The following is a 22391-nucleotide window of genomic DNA, read 5'->3' on the forward strand; positions in this document are numbered from 1 at the left end:
ATAATGAAACTAAGGCAGAAATCAAGAAGTTCTTTGAAACGAATGAGAACAAAGATACAACATACCAGAATCTCTGGGACACAGCTAAGGCAGTGATAAGAGGGAAATTTATAGCACTAAATATCCACATCAAAAAGTTAGAAAGATCTCAAGTTAACAACCTAACATCACAACTAAAAAAATTAGAGAACGAAGAGCAGACAAATCCCAAAGCTAGCAGAAGACAAGAAATAACCAAGATCAGAGCTGAACTGAAGGAGATAGAGACACACAAAAAATTCAAAAGATCAGTGATTCCAGGAGCTGTTTGTTTGAAAAAATAAATAGTATATAGACTGCTAGCTAGACTAATAAAGAAGAAGACAGAAGGAGCAAATAAACACAATCAATATGATAAGGGAGATATTACCACTGACTCCACAGAAATACACACAATCATCAGAGAATATTGTGAACGTATCTATGCACGTAAACGAGAAAATCTACATAAACGAGAAATGGATAAATTCTCAGACACATAGACCCTGCCAAAACTGAACCAGGAATAATTGAATCCCCGAACAGACCTGTAAGAGCTCTATAATTGAGGCAGTAATTAATAGCCTACCAACCAAAAAAAGCTCAGGATCATACAGATTCACAGTTGAATTCTAGCAGACAGACAATGAAGACCATACTATTCTTATTGCAACTATTCCAAAAAATTGAAAAGGAGGGACTCCTCCTTAACCGATTCTATGAGGCCAGCATCATCCTGATACCAAAACCTGGCAGACATACAACAAAAAAAGAAAACTTCAGGCCAATATCCTTGATGAACATCAAGGCAAAAATCCTCCACAAAATACTGGCAAACCGAATCCAACAGCACATCAAAAAGTTTATCTACCACAGTCAAGTAGGCTTCATCCCCGGGATGCAAGTTGGGTTCAACATACACAAATCAACAAATGTAATTCAACATAAACAGAACTAAAGAAAAAAACCATATGATTATCTCGATAGAGGTAGAAAAGGCTTTTAATACAATTCGATGTCCATTCATGTTAAAAACTCACAATAAACTAGGTATTGAAGGAACATACCTCAAAATAATAAGAGCCATATATGACAAACCCATAACCAACATCATACCGAATGAGAAAAAGGTGAAAGCCTTTCCTCTTGAAAACCGGCGCAAGGAAAGTATGCCCTCTCTTACCACTCCTATTCAACACAGTACTGGAGGTCCTGGCCAGGGCAATCAGGCAAGAGAAAGATATAAAGAGCATCCAAATAGGAAGAGAGGAAGTCAAGCTATACCTATTTGCAGATGACATGATCCTATAGCTAGAAAGCCCCATACTCTCAGCCCAAAAGCTTCTTAAGCTGATAAACAACTTCAGCAAAGTCTCAGGATACAGAATCAATGTGCAAAAATATCACTAGCATTCCTATACACCAACAACAGTCAAGCCAAGAGCCAAATCAGGAACAAACTCTCATTCACAATTGCCATAAAATGAATAAAATAACTAGGAATACAGATAACTAGTGAGGTGAAAGATCTCTACAAAGTAAACTATACAAACCACTGCTCAAACAAATCAGAGATTACACAAACAAATGGAAGAACATTCCATGCTCATGGATAGGAAGAATCAATATTATTAAAATGTCTATACTGCCCAAAGCAATTTATAGTGTCAATGTTCTTCCCATTAAACTACCATTGCCATTCTTCTCAGAGCTAGAGAAAACTGTTTTAAAATTCATATGGAACCAAAAAAGAGCCCGAGTAGCCAAAGCAATCCTAAGCAAAAAGAACAAAGTTGGAGGCATCACACTACCCAACTTCAAACTATACTACAAGGCTACAGTAAACAAATAACATGGTTCTGGTATAAAAACAGGCACATAGACCAATGGAACAGAATAAAGAACCCAGAAATAAGACCACACGCCAACAACTATCTGATATGCCACAAACCGACAAAAACAAGCAATGGGGAAAGGACTCCCTATTTGATAAATGGTGCTGGGATAACTGCACTAGCCATGTGCAGAGGATTGAAACTGGACCTTTGCCTTACACCATTTACAAAAATCAACTTAAGATGGATTAAAGACTTAAATGTAAAACCCAAAACTACAAAAACCCTGGAAGACAACCTAGGCAATACTATTGAGGACATAGGCACAGGCAAAGATTTCATGATGAAGATTCCAAAAGCAATTGCAACCAAAGCAAAAATCGATTAATGGGATCTAACTAAACTAAAGAGCTTCTTCACAGCAAAAGAAGCTATCAAGAGAGGAAACAGACAACCTACAGAATGAGAGAAAATTTTTGCAAACTATGCATCTGACAAAGGTCTAATATTCAGCATCTATAAGGAATTTAAACAATTTTACAAGAAAAAAACAACTCCATTAAAAAGTGGGTAAAGGACATGAACGGACACTTCTCAAAAGAATACATACACATGGCCAATGATCATACAAAAAAAGTTCAGCATCACTGATCATTAGAGAAATGCAAATCAAAACCACAATGAGATACCATCTCATACCCACCAGAATGACTATTATTAAAAAGTCAAAACACAACAGATGCTGGTGAGATTGTGGAGAAAAAGGAATCCTTTTATGCTGTTGGTGGGAATGTAAATTAGTTTAGCCATTGTAGAAGACACTGTAGTGATTCCTCAAAGACCTAAAGACAGAAATAGCATTCCACCCAGCAATCCCATTACCGGGTATATACCCAAAGGAATATAAATCATTCTATTATAAGGACACATGCACATGTATGTTTATTGCAGCACTATTCACAATAGCAAAGACATGGAATCAATCTAAATGCCTGTCAATGATAGACTGAATAAAGAAAATGTGATACACATATACCCTGGAATACTATGCAGTCATAAGAAAGAACGAGATCATGTCCTTTGCAGGGACATGGATAGTGCTAGAGACCACTATCCTTAGCAAACTAACGCAGGAACAGAAAAGCAAATGCCGCATGTTCTCACTTATAAGTGGGAGCTGAATGATGAGAGCACATGGACACATAGAGGGGAACAACACACACTGGAGCCTTTTGGAGAGGGGAGGGTGAATAGTTGGAGGAGGAAGATCAGGAAAAATAACCAATGGGTACTGGGCTTAATATTTGGGTGATGAAATAATCTGTACAACAAACCCTCATGACACAAGTTTACCTATGTAACAAACCTGTAACAAGCAAGTTTACCTATGTAACAAACCCAACATAATAATCTGTAATATAAATCTGTACAGCAAACCCTCATAACACAAGTTTACCTATGTAATAAACCTGTACTCATACTGCTGAACTTAAAATAACAGTTAAAAAAAAAGAGGATATGGTGTGACTAATCTGCGTGTCACTTGGGACCATCATTACGTGGCCAAAGAGCAGCTGTGAGAAACTTTGAACAGAACTACTTAACTTTCAGCACCAAGTGATTCAATTGAGGGAAAAAATATGAATTTAGAAAGATGACATCAAAAACTGCCAGAAAGAAGGTCTGTGGCTTGGGAGGAAAACTCTGGAGCTCATAGTGGCACTCTTTTAAGAAATGCTGCAATCACCGATGGTCATGAGTGCAGAAGATTGTAATTGTAGTGCAAATATCTTGTCATTCACAGGTCTCCTAATAAAGGGGAGCCACATCAAAATCTGATGCAGTTTGCAAAAGTATGGGCCAGCTTTAAAAAAAAAAGATGTTTTGGCGAACTTTATAGGTGATGAGTGTATTTTGCATGTAGAAGGCATGTGAACAATGGTGACTGTAGGACAGACTGTGATAGTTGCATTCATAGTCTCATTTAATAGCTTCCTTGTATCTGTGCCCTGTGCTCAGTAACTGGATAGTACCCTCCCTGCCTCTGAGATTTGCCTTATGACTTGCTTTGGTCAATAGAATGCTAGCAAATATGACCCAAGGAAAGGACTGAAAAGCACTTGTGCTTTCTGCTATCCTTCTTGCAATGGTTTGCACTCTCTAATCCTCTACTCAAACCGTGGGTATATTGCTGCATGTTTGTAATGGAGGGACATAAGAGACAGAGGGAGGAGAGAGCTAAAATGCCTGGTTGTCTCAGCCATCTCAGCCAGCCCGGCTACCCCAGCTGAAGCTGTCTTAAGTCAGTCCATAGCCATGTGAGGGAACCCTGCCAAGATCAGAAGAATGTCTGATCGAACCCCTCCTAAACTGTCCACCCATATAGAGCTAAATAAATGCAAAATGGATGGATTAAAATACTCTAATGGAAACTGCATGAACAATGCAGTAGACATACTGTTCTTGGTTGTGGAGGTAGAATTAGGATCTGTAGACATAAGTTACCAAAAAGCAGATTTACATTCCAGGGAAGGAAAATCATCTAATAAGTTGACAGAAAGGGAATATGAAACCTTTTTTTATAATAATAATAGCAAATAGCAAATGATAGTAATAAAAGGGCCTACTATATGCTAGGCTAGGTGCTTTGCCTCACTTATCAAATGACCTAATATAAATCTTGCAGCAAGCCTGTGAGGTTATTACTATGCCCATTTTATAGATAAAGAAGTTAAAAAATTATAAAGACACATGCACATGTATGTTTATTGCAGCACTATTCACAATAGCGAAGACATGGAATCAACCTAAATGCCCGTCAATGAAAGACTGAATAAAGAAAATGTGATACGTATATACCTTGGAATACTATGAAGTCATAGTATTTTACCCACTGTATCAGTCAGGGTTCCACGAGAAGTAAGAGATCTGTCTATCTATCTATCTATCTATCATCTATCTATCTATCTATCTATCTATCTATCTATCTATCTATCTATCTATCTATCTATCATCTATCTATATCTATCTATCTATATCTATCTATCTATCTATCTATCTATCTATCTATCTATCTATCTATCTATCTATCTATCTATCTATCTATCTATCTATCTATCTAGCATCATCATCTATCTACCTAAGGAATAAACAAGAAATTGGTTATGTGATTGTGAGGACTGGATAGGCAAGTCTAAAGTCCATAGGGCAAATCATCAGGAAGGGCAGGCTGGAACTTTCAGACTTGAACTGAATCTGCAATACACAAGCAAAATTTCTTCCCCAGGGAAGTCTTAATTCTTCTCTGCAGGTTTTCAGCTGATTGAATCAGGCCCACCCATATTATCTAAAATAATCTCCTTTGCTTAAACTGACTATAGGCTTTTATCACATCTTTACCTTCACAGCAGCACCTTGATTAGTGCTTGACTGCTGTCTTAGTCCATTTTTGTGTTGCTATAAGAGAATACTTGAGGCTGGGTGATTTATAAAGAAAGGGGGTTTATTTGGCTCATGATTCTGGTGGCTGGAATGTTCAAGAGTACACAGTTGCATCTGGTAGGGTCTCAGGCTGCTTCAACTCATGGAGGCAAGCAGAAGAGGAGCGGCTATGTGCAAAAAGATCACATGGGAGAGAGGAAGAGAGAAAGAAATCCTGGAAGCCAGACTCATTTTAGCCATCCACTCTCAGCAGGATCTAACCCCTTCCTTGGAGAATGAAAATTCACTCACCCTAGAGGGAGGGCATTAATCTATTCATGAGGGATCTGCTCCCATGACCCAAACACCACCTACTAGGCCCCACCTCCCAACACTGCTGCACTGGGGATCAAATTTCAACACGAGTTTTGGCACGGAGAAACCGTATCCAACCCATAGCAATTGATCAACTGGGAACTATAGTCAGGTTGACCCACAGAATCAACCATCACACCCCAAGCCAGTGCTCTCTCCAGGATATAATTTCATCCAGTGCTCTAATAAGCACCTGCTCCTAAAAATTGGATCCTCACCATTACCAGAAATATACAAACATAAGCTGCTTAATGATTTGTCAGAAATGGGGAAAGATGTTCCTGCTCTAGATGGAAGTTAGACTAGAGTCCATTCCAGGGCTGAGATTCAGTAGTCTTTTGTTACTTAGTAGTAATGTTACTACTAAGTAACAAAGTAGTCAATGTTGCTGAGATTTGCTTAGTAGGAGCTCTTAGAGAGCCCACATTAGTAGATAGAGAATGCTAAAGGGCAATATGTGAAATAGGTACATTCATAATATTTAATAAGGCTGCTTATAAACAGCTTATTTTAGTTTTGGAAACACTTTTTCGATCTTATTTAAAATATTAATCTGAATAATCTCAGGATAATGGGCTTATTAAGTAAATGAAAAGGACAATCAAGTGTTTGTATCTGTATTCTCACTGTTTTTGAATTGATTGTGAATAAATGCAGTGTTACAATATACACCGTTTAAAGAAATAACTAATATTTTACATACTAAAGTCAGCTGTGGTAGGCCGAATAATGGCCTACCACAGCCGACTTTAGTATGTAAAATATTAGTTTGCAAAGACATCCAGGTTCTAATCCCAGAACCTGTGAATGTTACCTTGTATGGCAAAGGGACTTTGCATATATGATTAAGTTAAGGATCTTGAGATGGGGTGATAAGCCTGGATTACCCAAATTGGTCCAGTGAAATTACTTAGTGCAATCCCTGAAAGACAGATGCAGGAGAGTCAGAGCCAGAAGAGATGGAGACTGATGACAGAAGCAGAGAGTGAAGTGATGTGCTCTGAGGAGAGAAAGGGTCTGCAAGCCAACTAGTACAGGTGGCTCTTAGAAGCTAGAAAAGGCAAGAAAACATTATCCCCTCAGAGCCTCCAGAAGGAATCAGCCCTGCCAATACCTTGATATTAGCCCAGTGAAATTTTGGACTTTTGCCTTCCAGAACGATAAGGGAGTAAATTTGTGTTGTTTTTAAGCCACTAAGTTTGTAGCAATTTGTTACAACAGCAATAGAAAACTAATATATCAATGGAGAAAGTTTTTGGTAGTTAATTATTCTAGACTTAGTTATAGGACAGTCTTTGAAGGGCAGGTAACAAATACCACTGGTTCCATTCATAACCTCGTTCTCACTAGCTGGAGATGGGCTTTGCTGGGGTACATGTCTCCGTGAGTCTCTTGCGTTTCTTTATGTCTTGTGTCTGTTTGTTCTGGATTATCTTTTCAAGGATGTTTGTAGAGTCAAGAGCCTTCGCAGATAGAGATACTGTCTCCCTTTAAGGCAGAGGCCAGATGCATTTGCTGGCCAGAGTATCCTGCTGTCCAGGATAATAAAGATAATATTATCCTCTGGGGCATGGGTTAGGCATGTTTGCTGGCAATGCTTTTAAAAGATAGGGGCTTACTAAATTTAGCATTTCTCATTTGGGACACAAACCCACCATGCTGTCAGTATCAACCTGGATCTGCCTCTACATTGTGTCCATGGGACTTTGGGGGAGAAGGACGGGCAGAATCAATGCAAAATGAAGCTCACACTGCTCACTGTGTTCTAAGTTATAAAGTCCATTGTTTCTGAACCAAGAGTCTTATGCCTTCTGCCAGTGTCCATGAACCAGCAGCAGGCGAATTTGTTAGTTTGCAAGTAAGGTAAAATCTGACCCTTAACAGTTTTTGATGCACTTCCAGCTGGGGGTAGCTGTGTCACATAGTATTGGCTTGTGAAATGTATACAGAAGTCTGATAAGGATACGACTGAAGGTACTTTCTTGATTATTCCATCAATTTCCCCTTTCCTTTGACCTGTAACTCAGACAGGATGTGGGTACAACATCTATCTTGCAAACATAAGGCCAAATACCAAAACGCTGAAGATGATAGAGCAGAGAGCTGGAAAGTACCTGGATGCCTGATGGCATCTTTGAGCAGGAAAACCAACTCTGGACTACCTACTTCCAGATTTCTTATTATGTGAAGAAAACAAAACCCCTGTTTGTTCACTGTAATATTGAATAGATATTGTTACTCAGAGCTGAAGGCATTTCAGATCAAAAGTGAAAACAAAGATTTAGTTCTAAATCCTGCTGTTTTCATTTCTCTCATAAAATAAAAGTAGGTTTGTTGTTTTAAATGATAAAACAAGTGTATTATTGAAAAACTTAAACAATATTGCAAAGCATAAAAATAAAGCAATCACTCCTGCCATCCACTACTAGCGACCACCACTAATTGTCTTAGTTAATGTTTTTATAGAATAGTCAGAGTGGGCTGGTTCTAGTGTTAGTGTTAGGGTGTTTGTGTGAGAATCTTAACTCCATCACTTATTAGCTATGACCTAAGGCAAGTTATTTAAATGTTACCTGCATTAGATTACTGATTTGTAAAATGAGTATAAAACACCCACCTTTTGAAAATTATATTATATATTAGTCAACATACATAAAACATTCAGAACAGTTCTTTACACAGAGTAGGCACACATTAAATGTGGTTATTTTCATCCTCCCAGACTTTCACTGTGAGTTCATGCGCATGTATGTGTGCACACACACACATATACATTTAAGATAGGACATTACTGTATATGTCATATTGTCATTTTTTTCTATTTAACATTATTTCAGAGGCATGTTTTCATGTCGATAAATATAATAAACATTGCCACTACTAGTGGCTGTCAGGTATTTCAGTATGTAAATGCACATTGCTTTACTTTACCAGTCTCTGATGATCAGTGAGGCTTTATAAAGTTGCCCCCACTGTAAACAAAGCTGTGTTGAATGTATTTATATATCACCTTTAAATACTAAATAAATAAGAACTATTTATCATAGTACTTTCTTCTAATCATTTCCCAGAAATATAAATAATTAGGACCTCAGCTGACCTGGAGGGAAATCTGAACTGTCAACTGTTGAAGTCAATTAAAGCAAAATGAGCCCAAATGAAAGTAACAGTCATGCCTGTCATCACTTTCTTTGATAGTATAAGTAAAAGGCTGGAACTGGAGAAAGCCACTGACTCTCCCGTTCTATTTTTCCCCATGGAAGAGCACACTGGTCGTGTCAGGTGGATCAGTGCAGACATAAGGATGGTCTCTCTTTTGAGGAGACCCAGAACAAAAGGCCTGAAGGAAACCAGAATATGTCACACCAAAATATGCCTCTTTGGTTATTTTGAGCTGAAGGCAATTAAGAAGCACTGAATGGAGGAAAAGCCCTATCTATCCTCCCCCTTTTCACTCTACAGACAGGATATAAATTCTCCTTTACTGGAATAACTCTAGAATGTTACCAGCCCAGAGACCAGATGGTACCAAAGGAATCTGCAAACAGACCTCACTGCATTAGTTTCCTCCCATATATTTACCTTCTCACAGTTTCCCACCTTTAGAAACCTATAACCACTTTCCTTTGTCTTGTCATTTCTCTACAGATTTATTGTTCTTTCTTAAAGGTAATACATAAGTGGAGTTCTTTTTTTGAAATTTAAACAAAAAAGGATTAATTTGTCAATAGATGGAGTTTTCCCACTTTCCAATAAACCACCATTTTTTCTTTTTCTTTTTTGTTTTAAGTTCATGGGTACGTGTGCAGGAGGATGCGCAGGTCTGTTACATAAGTGATATGGTGGTTTGCTGCAAAGATTATCCCATCACCTAGGTATTAAGTCCAGCATCCATTAGCTATTCTTCTTGATGCTGTCCCTCCTCCCCTCAACTCTGCGACAAGCCACATGTGTCCATGTGTTCTCATCATTCAGCTCCCACTTATAAGTGACAGCATGCGGTGCTTGGTTTCCTGTTCTTGTGTTAGTTTGCTGAGAATAATGGCCTCTAGCTCCATTTATGTCCCTGCGAAGGAAATGATCTTGTTTCTTTTTGTAGCTGCATAGTATTTCATGTTGTATATGTGTCACATTTTCTTTATCCAGTCTATCATTGATGGGCATTCAGGTTGATTCTACGTCTTTGCTATTGTGAATAGTGCTGCAATGAACATACATGTACATGTGTCTTTATAGTAGAATGATTTCTATTCCCTTGGGTATATATCTAGTAATGGGATTGCTGGGTGGAATGGTATTTCTGCCTCTAGGTCTTTGAGAAATTGCCACACTGTCTTCCACAATGGTGGAACTAATTTACACTCCCACCTACAGTGTAAAAGCATTCCTATTTCTCCACAACCTCACCAGCATCTGTTGTTTTTTGACTTTTTAGTAATAGCCATTATGACAGGTGTGAGGTGGTATCTCACTGTGGTTTTGATTTGCATTTCTCTAATGATCTTTGATATTGAGCTTTTTTTTATGTGATTATTGGCCACATGTATGTATTCTTTCAGGAAGTATCTGTTTATGTCCTTGGCCCACTTTTTAATGGGGTTGGTTTTTTTTCTTGTAAATTTGCTTAAATTCCTTGTAGATGCTGAATATCAGGCCTTTGTCAGGTGAATAGATTGCAAAAATTTTCTCTCATTCTGTAGGTTGTCCAGTTTACTATGATGATAGTTTCTTTTGCTGTGCAAAAGCTCTTTCATTTAATTTAGATCTCATTTGTCACTTTTTGCTTTTGTTGCAGTTGCCTTTGGCATCTTCATCATGAAATCTTTGCCCATACCTATGTCCTGAATGGTGTTGCTTAGATTTCCTTCTAGGGTTTTTATAGCTTTGGGTTGATATTTAAGCCTTTAGTTTATCTTGAGTTCGTTTTTTAATATGATGTAAGGAAGGGGTCCAGTTTCAATCTTCTGCATCTGTCTAGCCAGTCCTCAAGAATAAGCCACCATTTTAAATTACTTTTCATTGACATTTCTCCTGGATCATGTGCACTGCATGAGTTAATAAACTCTTTGTTTTTCTCTTGTTAATCTTTCTTTCATTACAGAGTTCTGTTCCAACTAAGAATCCATGAGCATTAAGGAAAAAATTACTTTTTCTCTCTTACAGGTTTCTGTAGTTTCTACCTGGGGTTCCAGAGAGTGTGAAGGGGAAGGACTAGGAGTAGAAAAGTCCTGAGTCAAAGTGGGACCTCTACCCAAAGTCTTAGACAACAAGTCCTGGGAATGAAGGTGCTAGGGCTGGAGATATACCTAACGTAAATGACGAGTTAATGGGTGCAGCACACCAACATGGCATATGTATACATATGTAACAAACCTGCACATTGTGCACATGTATCCTAGAACTTAAAGTATAATAAAAAAATGTGAAGGGTATACCTCAAGGCCAGAAGAGCTTGAGACTTTGACTGCCACTCCCTTCAGAGACCACAATGCATTGGCTGTGCACCAAGTCTGATATGAGAAGGGCAGATTTCTCCCATGAGGACTGCCAGGTAAAGCTTTCGTAATTGCCTATCGTTAGGCCTGAAAAATCACACACAGATTTGTAACCAGGAGCCAGCCTCCTCATAAATGCTGGGCCAAAGTATATAAAGGTTTTTAAGGATTTATACATAACATCCTAGAGAAATGTGGAAATTGGCAGTCTTACCACAACATCACCAATACCAGGATTTATTGTTTTTTTAAAAAATATTTAACAATATGTTGTTTAAAATGTTCTATCCTTAATTCAAATTCTATTGGTTACCAGGAAAATAGAACACCTTTCTGTATTTACTGACAATAGGCACATTGTAGTATTTTACTTTTTGTTTATTGTCATCATATTTTTGCCCATTTCCTATTGAGTTATTATCCCTTTTTATTTAATTATGAGTTTTAAAAATTATATCAATCCTCTATCAGTCATATAAAGAGCAAATATTTCTAGTTTTGCTTTTGTTTTTGTTTATGGTAGAGTTTCTTAATATAGAAAATTTAAATATATTTATAAGCAATCTGTAATTTTTTCTTTATGGTTTCTGTCTTCAATGGTCTTTATTTGAAGAGTACATATCTAACCCAAGGTTATACAATTATATACCTTGTATGATTCCAGCAGTTTCTTAGCAAGATATATATATATAGATATATAGATAGATACATATATGCAAAACCATCATATATAGATAAATATATGCAAAACCATCAGATATATATACACATATGTATATATGTATATATGTATACATATGTATATATACGTATATACGTATATATGTACGTATATATGTATATATGTATATACGTATATACGTATATATACATATATATGTATATATGTACGTATATATACGTAGATATACATATATACGTACATATACATAAGTATATACATATATACACATATGTACATATATATGTGTATATATGTATATACGTATATATGTATATATGTACGTATATACGTATATACGTATATGTGTATATATGTATATATGTGTGTATATATACGTATATATGTATGTATATGTACGTATATATACGTACATATACATATATACGTACATATACATAAGTATATGTACATATATATACGTGTATATATACACATATATATATATGCAAAACCGTCAATTAATCTGGAACGTATTTTTGTCAGGTTTCTAAGAACAATTCTTACTTTGGTATGATCCAGTAATTTAGCCAGCTATGCCAATGCCATAAGCAACACCTACTGATTGGAAATGCCAGCTCTATCATATACTAAATTTGTCTGCTTATTCTGGTGTTAGTTTCTTATCATTTTAATTATTATAACATTAATTTTTAAAAATCTGGTATCAGCACCTGCTCCATTATTTTTGTTTTTCAATTTTTTTCTTGTCCTTTCTCATGCATTTATTTTTCCAGGCAAATTTTAGAATCACTTAATTAAGTCCCTCTTTCCCTGGGCCCCCTCCATTCCACTGGGATTTCAATTGGGTTTATGGTATATTATTAGATGCATTTCTGAAAAACTGACATGTCTATAATACTGAGCTTTCTTATCCACGTCATGGTCTATATATCCAATTTATTTGGGCAAGCTTTTTTTTTTTTTTTTTTTTTTTGAGATGGAGTCTCGCTCTGTCACCCAGGCTGGAGTGCAGTGGCGCAATCTCGGCTCACTGCAAGCTCCGCCTCCCGGGTTCACGCCATTCTCCTGCCTCAGCCTCTCCGAGTAGCTGGGACTACAGGCGCCCACCACCACGCCCGGCTAATTTTTTTTTTGTATTTTTAGTAGAGACGGGGTTTCACTGTGGTCTCGATCTCCTGACCTCGTGATCCGCCCGCCTCGGCCTCCCAAAGTGCTGGGATTACAAGTGGGCAAGCTTTTAATTTGATAGGGATAAAAATAAGTTTCTTAACTGAACAAGAGCAAGAAGGCTCTGTTGATATGATTTTTCCATTTTGCCTAAGTGGAAGCAGGATAAGCCTTTTTATATCAGGACCATAAAACCATATAAAATATGGTTTACACATTATATATATCTGTGTCTATATCTATATATGCAGTCCTCACTTTGCACAGTTTGGTATACATAAATTTCAACTGTCATAGTTTAGTTAATATCAGTCCCCAACATGATTTAAATTTAGTTACTACTTTGTATTAGCTATGAGTAATTGCATAAAGTATAAATTTTACTGCTGTGTCTTCAGTCTACAAATCACTACATAAAATACAGATTATTAAATTGATTTGTGATCGGTCATGTTTCCTCTTTCAGTATCTGTCAGTCATTGGTCACTGCACATCTGTCATTCACAGTTCATGCACAGACAGCAAGGTGTGTAGCTATGTTGCCTCCTTGTCTCCCAGTGGTAAATCCATGTGACATTTCACAAAAATGGATCATTGACAAAAATTGGTCAATAAAGATGAAAGTGCAGAAAATAAACAAGAAGTGATAATGCTGAAAGTGAAATTTGTATTGAACATCAATGAAATTATAGAATAGTGACAGTGAGAATGTCAGCACCACTGCTTCTGAGAGATCTGCAGGCAGAGGAACAAATCAAACTTACTGACATATGTCCCAGAGGAAGTGATACTGGCAAAAACCAAAAACAAAACCTAACATTAAAGGAACTCTCAGAGATATTTCCTGACATTGAAAGTACAGAGGATAAAACCTTGGGAGCTGATCCAAACTTAAAGACTATGATGAAATCATAGGCATTGAAAGGATGCCTGCTTTGTATCATAAATTATACAACAAGAAGAAGGCAATTACTGTTCGGAGTACTTTTGAGAAATAGAGTATTTTAGAGAAATAAAGTAATTTAAATCTCAATATGTCTAATATTTTAAATTACAGTATACTAAATAAATAATAATTTTACTATTTGTCATGTTTCTAAACATTTATAACCAAAAGTAAGAGAGTTTTTAATGTTTCAACAAAAATTTGTAACAGTCACAAAACATTGTAACATTTTTTTGTTGATTAATAAGATCGTCTTGCATGGTTTCAGCTTGTACAGTCATTTTTATGATCTCACACTACCATGCAAAGTGAGCAGCATGGCCTGTACTCAAGGGAGCGGGGAGGCAAAGAGAGGCAGGGATGACAAGCTGAGTGAAAATCCTCCAGCGCAGAGCAGCTGGCAGAAAAAGGGAAAGACCAAGCTAATGCTTTCACCTTGGTAAGAAAAATAACTCCCACAAAACGGACACTGGCTCAAAGGATTAACATATTGTTCTAGAGTTACACAAGAACATTGCACTTAAGAAGGCACGTCTCCAAAGTTGGTTTATTTTAATGTAATATATTTCCCTGAAACTTTGCTTGTAGGAACAGAAGGAATTTCTGGCCCTGGGTTACCTGAGTTTGCATCCTTGTTCTCTTTGCTTCAGGGAGGAGATTGTCTAGGTCCAAAATAAGTACTGTCTTGCCTTGCATTAGTTGCGGTGTCAGGGAGGGGGATAGTTCTTATTCCAGCTTTTCTCGTGAAGTGATCCTGGCCACTTAATCTTCTGGTGCAGTGATGTAATGAAATTCTCTCAGTCTAATGGGTTCAGGCACATCTTTCCTGGGCCAATAGCCAGAAATTGATGTACTGATTTAGAAGAGGATGGAAAGCACAAAGAATTTTTCAAGCCAAGGGAGAAACAAGAGAACAAAAGAAATACTGCTTCTGTTAATGGCCCTCAGTGAAAATTTTTCCTTAAAATCCCAATATACTCTACAATGTTTTGAAAGTGATTTATAAGGCTGACAAGGACTGGCTGGGCTTAATGGGGTCATTTGATTTTAATGCCTCAAATAGGACTGCTTCTATTTTTATGCCAATAAGAGTCTGCAACGGTACACATGAGCAAATTTAAAAACGTAAATCATGTCTATATGTGATCAATTTAGGAAGAGGGAGTCTTGAGGAGAAAGCTGGACAGACGGTGAGATGGGAGATGTAATTTTAGACAAAATGTGCAACATTCCCTTGTCCCTGGAGATACACAAAAGGCAGAGAAAGCCTTATTTATAGACGTTCCACCTCTGGCTCTGAGCTCTAATTTGAGGAACTCACAGACCTGTCTTACTGAATGTATGTCTTTGCTAAGTTCCTGTATTTCCTGCCTTTATCCTGACTTCTTAAGAGTCTTTCTGAATCTGCCTTTGACTAGTAATATAACCTTGAACAAGTAACTGGACCTCAGATTCTTCCCCATAAAGTGAGGGCGTTGAAGGAGAAGATCTCTCTCTAAATGGCTTTGCGACTCTCTAAATTTCTGTATGAGAAATCTTTTTAACTGAAGGAACATTTAGTATCAATAAATCAGTTTTTAAGAATGGATTAAAACTCCTATCTTTCTCCAGAAAGGATTTAAGGTGAGGTATTATTCAGGGTTCTCCAGAGAAACAGAACCAGTAGGAAACATATAGCTATGTAAGAGGAGATTTATTACAGAAACTGGCTCACCAGATTATGTAGGCCAACAAGTCCCACCCTATGCCATCAGCAAGCTAGAGAACGAGGACAGCTAGTGTTATAATTCAGTATGAGTTCAAAGGCCTGAGAACAAGGGGGCCATTGGTGTAAATTCCAGTCCAAGGCCAAAGGCCTGAGAGCCAGGGGAATCAATGGTGTAGCTGACCTGATAACTGGGAGACTAGTGGAGTAAGTCCCAGGGTCTGAAGACCTGAGAATCAGGAGCTCCCATGTCTCAGGGCAGGAGAAAATGGATGTCCCCACTCAATGAAAGAGAGCAAATTTACCTCTCCTCTGCCTTTTTTTCTATTTAGGCCCTCAAAGGATTGGATGATGCCTGCCTATATTTGTGAGGGCAGATCTTCTTTACATAGTCTATCAACTTAAATGCTAATCCTTTCCAGAAACACCCATACAGACACACTTAGAAACAATATTGACCCGCTCTCTGAGCATCCCTTAGCCCAGTCAAGTTAATACATGAAATTAACCATTTGCAGGTGACTTCTCATCACGTTATTGCTCTGGCTTGCATGTATGAGAAGTTTCTTTTTTCCTGGCCCTACACCATGGCTACTTTCAATTAAACTGAGGCATGGGCTGAGATTTCAGAGGTTTTAAAGAGTATATTATATTGCTTCCTAGATTGATTGACAGCACAGATTAGCGCATGACTGCAGGCAACTAAGATTTCCCTATGGAAATGCAGTATATTAAAAGTAAAACATCATTAATACAATAGTCAGTTAGAAATGCAATCAAATAATTTGAAACAAAATATGAAGGAAGAAAAACAAATAAGATAACAACCATATTCATTTTAAGAACTATCCATCACTATCTGTGTAACCTTTATTTTCATCTCAGATGTAGGTTAAAATGCTTTGACTCACTATAAGTATTTTCTTAGAGTCAAAGTCAATTGATTATATTCAGAGCTCATGTCTGGCTCCAACTGTTATGAGCTTTAAGAAAACTTGACATTAGAAGCTCATTCAGGACTTCCAAATCCCCATAGAATAATGGCAGGACTCCTAAATCCTAATTTTTCATACGTCTTCCAAGAACCATGCATAACAAGGAGAATATATGAAATCATCTATAACTTGAGCCCACAACATAACTAGATGACAGAAAATAATACTTTTCTCTCCAATGTACATGTGGTAGAAAAGTGAAAACAGCAAAGCCAACTTATGTGCTATATGAGAGTGAGGAGTCAGGCAGATCCTGCAGGCAGGCACTAGCAGTTGGAAAATAAGAGTAAAATCTCCCCCCATTATAAATGAAAGTCCCTAGGTTTTCTTCTAGGGTTTTTATGGCTTTAGGTCTAACATTTAAGTCTTTAATCCATCTTGAATTAATTTTTGTATAAGGTGTAAGGAAGGGATCCAGTTTCAGCTTTCTACATATGGCTAGCCAGTTTTCCCAGCACCATTTATTAAATAGGGAATCCTTTCACCATTTCTTGTTTTTGTCAGGTTTGTCAAAGATCAGATAGTTGTAGATATGTGGCATTATTTCTGAGGGCTCTGTTCTGTTCCATTGATCTATATCTCTGTTTTGGTACAAGTACCATGCTGTTTTGGTTACTGTAGCCTTGTAGTATGGTTTGAAGTCAGGTAGCATGATGCCTCCAGCTTTGTTCTTTTGGCTTAGGATTGACTTGGAAATGTGAGCTCTTTTTTGGTTCCACGTGAACTTTAAAGTAGTTTTTTCCAATTCTGTGAAGAAAGTCATTTGTAGCTTGATGGGGATGGCATTGAATCTGTAAATTACCTTGGGCAGTATGGCCATTTTCATGATATTGATTCTTCCAACCCATGAGCATGGAATGTTCTTCCATTTGTTTGTATCCTCTTTTATTTCATTGAGCAGTGGTTTTTAGTTCTCCTTGAAGAGGTCCTTCACATCCCTTGTAAGTTGGATTCCTAGGTATTTTATTGTCTTTGAAGAAATTGTCAATGGAAATTCACTCATGATTTGGCTCTCTGTTTGTCCGTTATTGGTGTATAGGAATGCTTGTAATTTTTTCACATTGATTTTGTATCCTGAGACTTTGCTGAAGTTGCCTATCAGCTTAAGGAGATTTTGGGCTGAGACAATGGGGTTTTCTAGATATACAATCACGTCATCTGCAAACAGGGACAATTTGACTTCCTCTTTTCCTAATTGAATACCCTTTATTTCCTTCTCCTGCCTGATTGCCCTGGCCAGAACTTCCAGCACTATGTTGAATAGGAGTGGTGAGAGAGGGCATCCCTGTCTTGTGCCAGTTTTCAAAGGGAATGCTTCCAGTTTTTATCCATTCAGTATGATATTGGCTCTGGGTTTGTCATAGATAGCTCTTATTATTTTGAGATACATCCCATCAATACCTAATTTATTGAGAGTTTTTAGCATGAAGCGTTGTTGAATTTTGTCAAAGGACTTTTCTGCATCTATTGAGATAATCATGTGGTTTTTGTCATTGGTTCTGACATAGGCATAGGCAAGGACTTCATGTCTAAAACACCAAAAGCAATGGCAACAAAAGCCGAAATTGACAAATGGGATCTAATTAAACTAAAGAGCTTCCATACAGCAAAAGAAACTACCATCAGAGTGAACAGGTAACCTACAGAATGGGAGAAAATTTTTGCAATCTACTCATCTGACAAAGGGCTAATATCCAGAATCTACAATGAACTCAAACAAATTTATAAGAAAAAAACAAACAACCCCATCAACAAGTGGGCAAAGGATATGAACAGACATTTCTCAAAAGAAGACATTTATGCAGCCAAAAGACACATGAAAAAATGCTCATCATCACTGGCCATCAGAGAAATGCAAATCAAAACCACAATGAGATACCATCTCACACCAGTTAGAATGGTGATCATTAAAAAGTCAGGAAACAAGTGCTGGATAGGATGTGGAGAAAGAGGAACACTTTTACACTGTTGGTGGGACTGTAAACTAGTTCAACCATTGTGGAAGTCAGTGTGGCAATTCCTCAGGGATCTAGAATTAGAAATACCATTTGACCCAGCCATTCCATTACTGGGTATATACCCAAAGGATTATAAGTCATGCTGCTATAAAGAAACATACACACGTATGTTTATTGCAGCACTATTCACAATAGCAAAGACTTGGAACCAACCCAGATGTCCAACAATGATAGACTGGATTAAGAAAATGTGGCACATATACACCATGGAATACTATGCAGCCATAAAAAGTGATGAGTTCATGTCCTTTGCAGGGACATAGATGAAGGTGGAAACCATCATTCTCAGCAAACTATCACAAGGACAAAAAACCAAACACTGCATGTCCTCACTCATAGGTGGGAATTGAACAATAAGAACACATGGACACAGGAAGGGGAACATCACACACCGGGGCCTGATATGGGGTGGGGGGAAGGCGGAGTGATAGCATTAGGAGATATACCTAATGTTAAATGACGAGTTAATGGGTGCAGCACACCAATATGGCACATGTATACATATGTAACAAACCTGCACGTTGTGCACATGTACCCTAAAACTTAAAGTATGATAATAATAAAAAAAGTCCCATGGGGAGTAGAGAAATACTGAGAACAATAGTATACTCATGCCATCACTAGTAATGGGTTACCTTTCATTGTGTGCTCCCTGAAGTCATACAGTGGAAGGTACCCATCCTCAGCTGGGTGGCATCCTAGCCATAAATGGACGAATCACAATTGAATTGATTTGAATTGCAAGGAAAGTGTCAAGAGAATCTAGAACATGGAATGCTCTGTAGGACAACTAGCCTTTACTCTTCAGAACATGTTAGTGTGTGTGTGTGTGTGTATGTTTGAGTATGTATGTGAGTGTGCATGTGTGTGTATGTGTGAATGTGTATGTGTGTGGGTGTGTGTGTGTGTATTACACCACTGGTTGGCTTTCCTAGGTCTCCACCTTGCAGATGGAAGATCGTGGGACTTTTCAGTCTCCATAATCACATGAGCCAATTCCTCATAATAAATCTCACTCTCATTCTGTCTTTCCTTCTCTCTCTTACTCTCTCTCTCTATTATATATATACAAACATGTATATATAATACATCTCTATATTTGTGTATTAGTCCATTTTCACACTGCTGATAAAGACATACCCAAGACTGATCAATTTACAAAAGAAAGAGGTTTAATTGGACTTACAATTCCACCTGGCTGGGGAAGCCTCACAATCATGGCGGAAGGCAAGGAGGAGCAAGTCACATCTTACATGGTTAGTGGCAGGCAAAAAATTAGAGAACGTGTGCAGGGGAACTCCTCTTTTTAAAACCATCAGATCTCATAAGACTTATTCACTATCACGAGAAGAGCATGGAAAACACTTGCCCCCATGATTCAATTACCTCCCACCAGGTCCCCCCCACAACACGTGGGAATTCAAAATGAGATTTGGGTGGGGACACAGCCAAACCATATCAATTTGTATATATGTATGTATGTGTGTATATACATATATATACAGTATAGATATACAGTATAGATACACACACATATATTTATACATAGGAAGAGAGAGAGAGGGAGTGGGGGAGGGAGGGAGGGAGAAACAGAGAAAGAGAGAGAGAGAGAGAGAGAATGTGAGAAATTAGCTCCCACAGTTATGGACACTGAGAAGTCTCAGGGTCTGCCATGGGCAGGCTGGAGCCCCAGGAAAGCCCATGGTGTAATTCTACCTATGTCCAAAGCCTGAAAACTAGGGAAGCCTATGGTATAACTTCCAGTTTGAGAGCAGGAGAAGATAACATGTCCCAGCTCAAGCAGTGAAGTGAAATAATAAAATCGGTGGGTGGGGTGAATTCCTCTCTTCTCTGCCCTTTTTTTTTTCTACCCAGGCCTGTCTTAGTCCTTTGGGCTGCTATAAAAAAAATACCACAGGCTGAGTTATTTATTAACAATATAAGTTTACTGCTCACAGCTCTGGAGGCTGGGAAGTCCAAGATCAAGGCACTGGCAGATTTGGTGTCTAGTGAGGGCTACTCTCTGCTTCCAAGATGGCGCCTTGTTGTTGACTCCTCTGGAGGGGATGAATTGTGAGTCTCACGTGGAGGAAGAGACAGAGAGGCAATATCTTTTATAAGATGCTAACATTCATAAGGATGGAGCCCTCATAGGCTAATCACCTTCTCAAGGCCCCAACTCTTAATACTGTTGCATTGGGGATTAAGCTTCAACATAATTTGTGAGAGGACACAAATATTCAAACCATAGCAAGGCCCTAAACAAATTGGTTGATGTCGACCCATATAGTGGAAGGCCATCTACTTTACTGAGTCCACCAATTCAAATGCTTGTCTCTTTCAGAAACACTCTCACAGACACACCCAGAAATAATGTTTAATTTAGGCATCTTTCGTAAAGCCTTTGAGACATTTAACTTCAACCAGCAAAGTTTCTGGTAACATTTCCCAGGTACCCACCCCTACATATATTTTTACCCTCTCCATGGCAAGAAGAGAGAAGAAACACAGAGGGAAGCCTGTGCCATCTGCAAGTTCCCAGTTTGCATCACACGCCTGTTATTCCTACCTGGGATATTTCCCACGTGATTTTTCTCCAAGTGCGGCCTGAACCCACTGTGAGCCTGCATAATGCTGGGCCTGCCTCACACCTACTGAAACTCTGGAGGCGGGACTCAGGAATCTGAATTTTAACAAGCTCCTCATGATTCTGTGCACACTCAAATTCCAGAAGCCCTGCTCTAGCATCTGACTCCACACTTAACACCACCAAAATTACCTATAAGCAGCGTTTACTATGAACATTAATTAGCACTGAAAATTATTTTCAGCAGGTTACATTAGGATTTAAACATTAAGACATGCAGAGAATGATACCACAGCACATCCAGAGAGCTAACACTCCTTGCTTTATGGGGGAGCTGTTTCTCCCACTGCTGTGTCACTGGATTTAGAGTTCGGCTTCTGACATAGACCTCTGACTCAGCTGCATTTAATTCCTAAAAGAATCACACCTCCCTTCTCTCCCCTGCCTCTACCCACTGTTGTTCCTCCACACAATTATTCAGAACACTGATTTTCATGCTTAAATAGAGCAACAGCTTTCAGAGTGCTTTCTTCACACCAGGCTAAGAGTTTATGTGAACTAGGAAGATGATGTAATTTAGTACCACTCGGTACAATTAAAAAAAAAAAAAACAAACTCCTGGAGTAAGATGCATTAAGAGATGAGCAGTTGAGCTCTGATGGGGGATGAAGCATGGACAGGCAGAAAGAACCCACTAGAAGTGTGGAATTATGTCTGAGCCTGGTGATGTACCAAAGTTGGGGACCCTGGCTTGCTGGGGCCGTAAGAAGGCCCAGAATTTCAAGAGTGCTTAGAGAGAGGAAGAGGGCCTGGGGGCTGCAGGGAGCAGAGGGTGGCTCAGAGGGCCAGAAGAAAATAATTTTGCGTACAGAATTTTGACAAGGAATTTTTAAAAATCTCTTTTCCGCCAGGCGCGGTGGCTCATGCCTGTAATCCCAACACTTTGGGAGGCCGGGGCGCATGGATCATGAGGTCAGGAGATCCAGACCATCCTGGCTAACACGGTGAAACCCCATCTCTGCTGAAAATACAAAAAATTAGCTGGGCGTGGTGGTGGGTACCTGTGGTCCCAGCTACTTGGAAGGCTGAGGCAGGAGAATGGTGTGAACCTGGGAGGCGGAGCTTGCAGAGCCACTGCACTCCAG

General features: G+C 38.4%; 1 protein-coding gene and 1 pseudogene across 1 annotated transcript in view; one reads left to right on the plus strand and one right to left on the minus strand.

Annotated features, from left to right (window-relative positions):
- SV2C (synaptic vesicle glycoprotein 2C) overlaps window positions 1-22391 on the plus strand; it is a 565988-nt gene that overhangs the window by 203934 nt on the left and 339663 nt on the right. The window lies entirely within an intron of this gene.
- LOC116462734 (aconitate hydratase, mitochondrial-like) overlaps window positions 1-22391 on the minus strand; it is a 135390-nt pseudogene that overhangs the window by 54953 nt on the left and 58046 nt on the right.

The sequence above is a fragment of the Hylobates moloch genome, unplaced genomic scaffold (genome assembly GCF_009828535.3).
Source record: "Hylobates moloch isolate HMO894 unplaced genomic scaffold, HMol_V3 SCAFFOLD_23, whole genome shotgun sequence".
In the NCBI taxonomy this organism is placed as follows: domain Eukaryota; kingdom Metazoa; phylum Chordata; class Mammalia; order Primates; family Hylobatidae; genus Hylobates; species Hylobates moloch.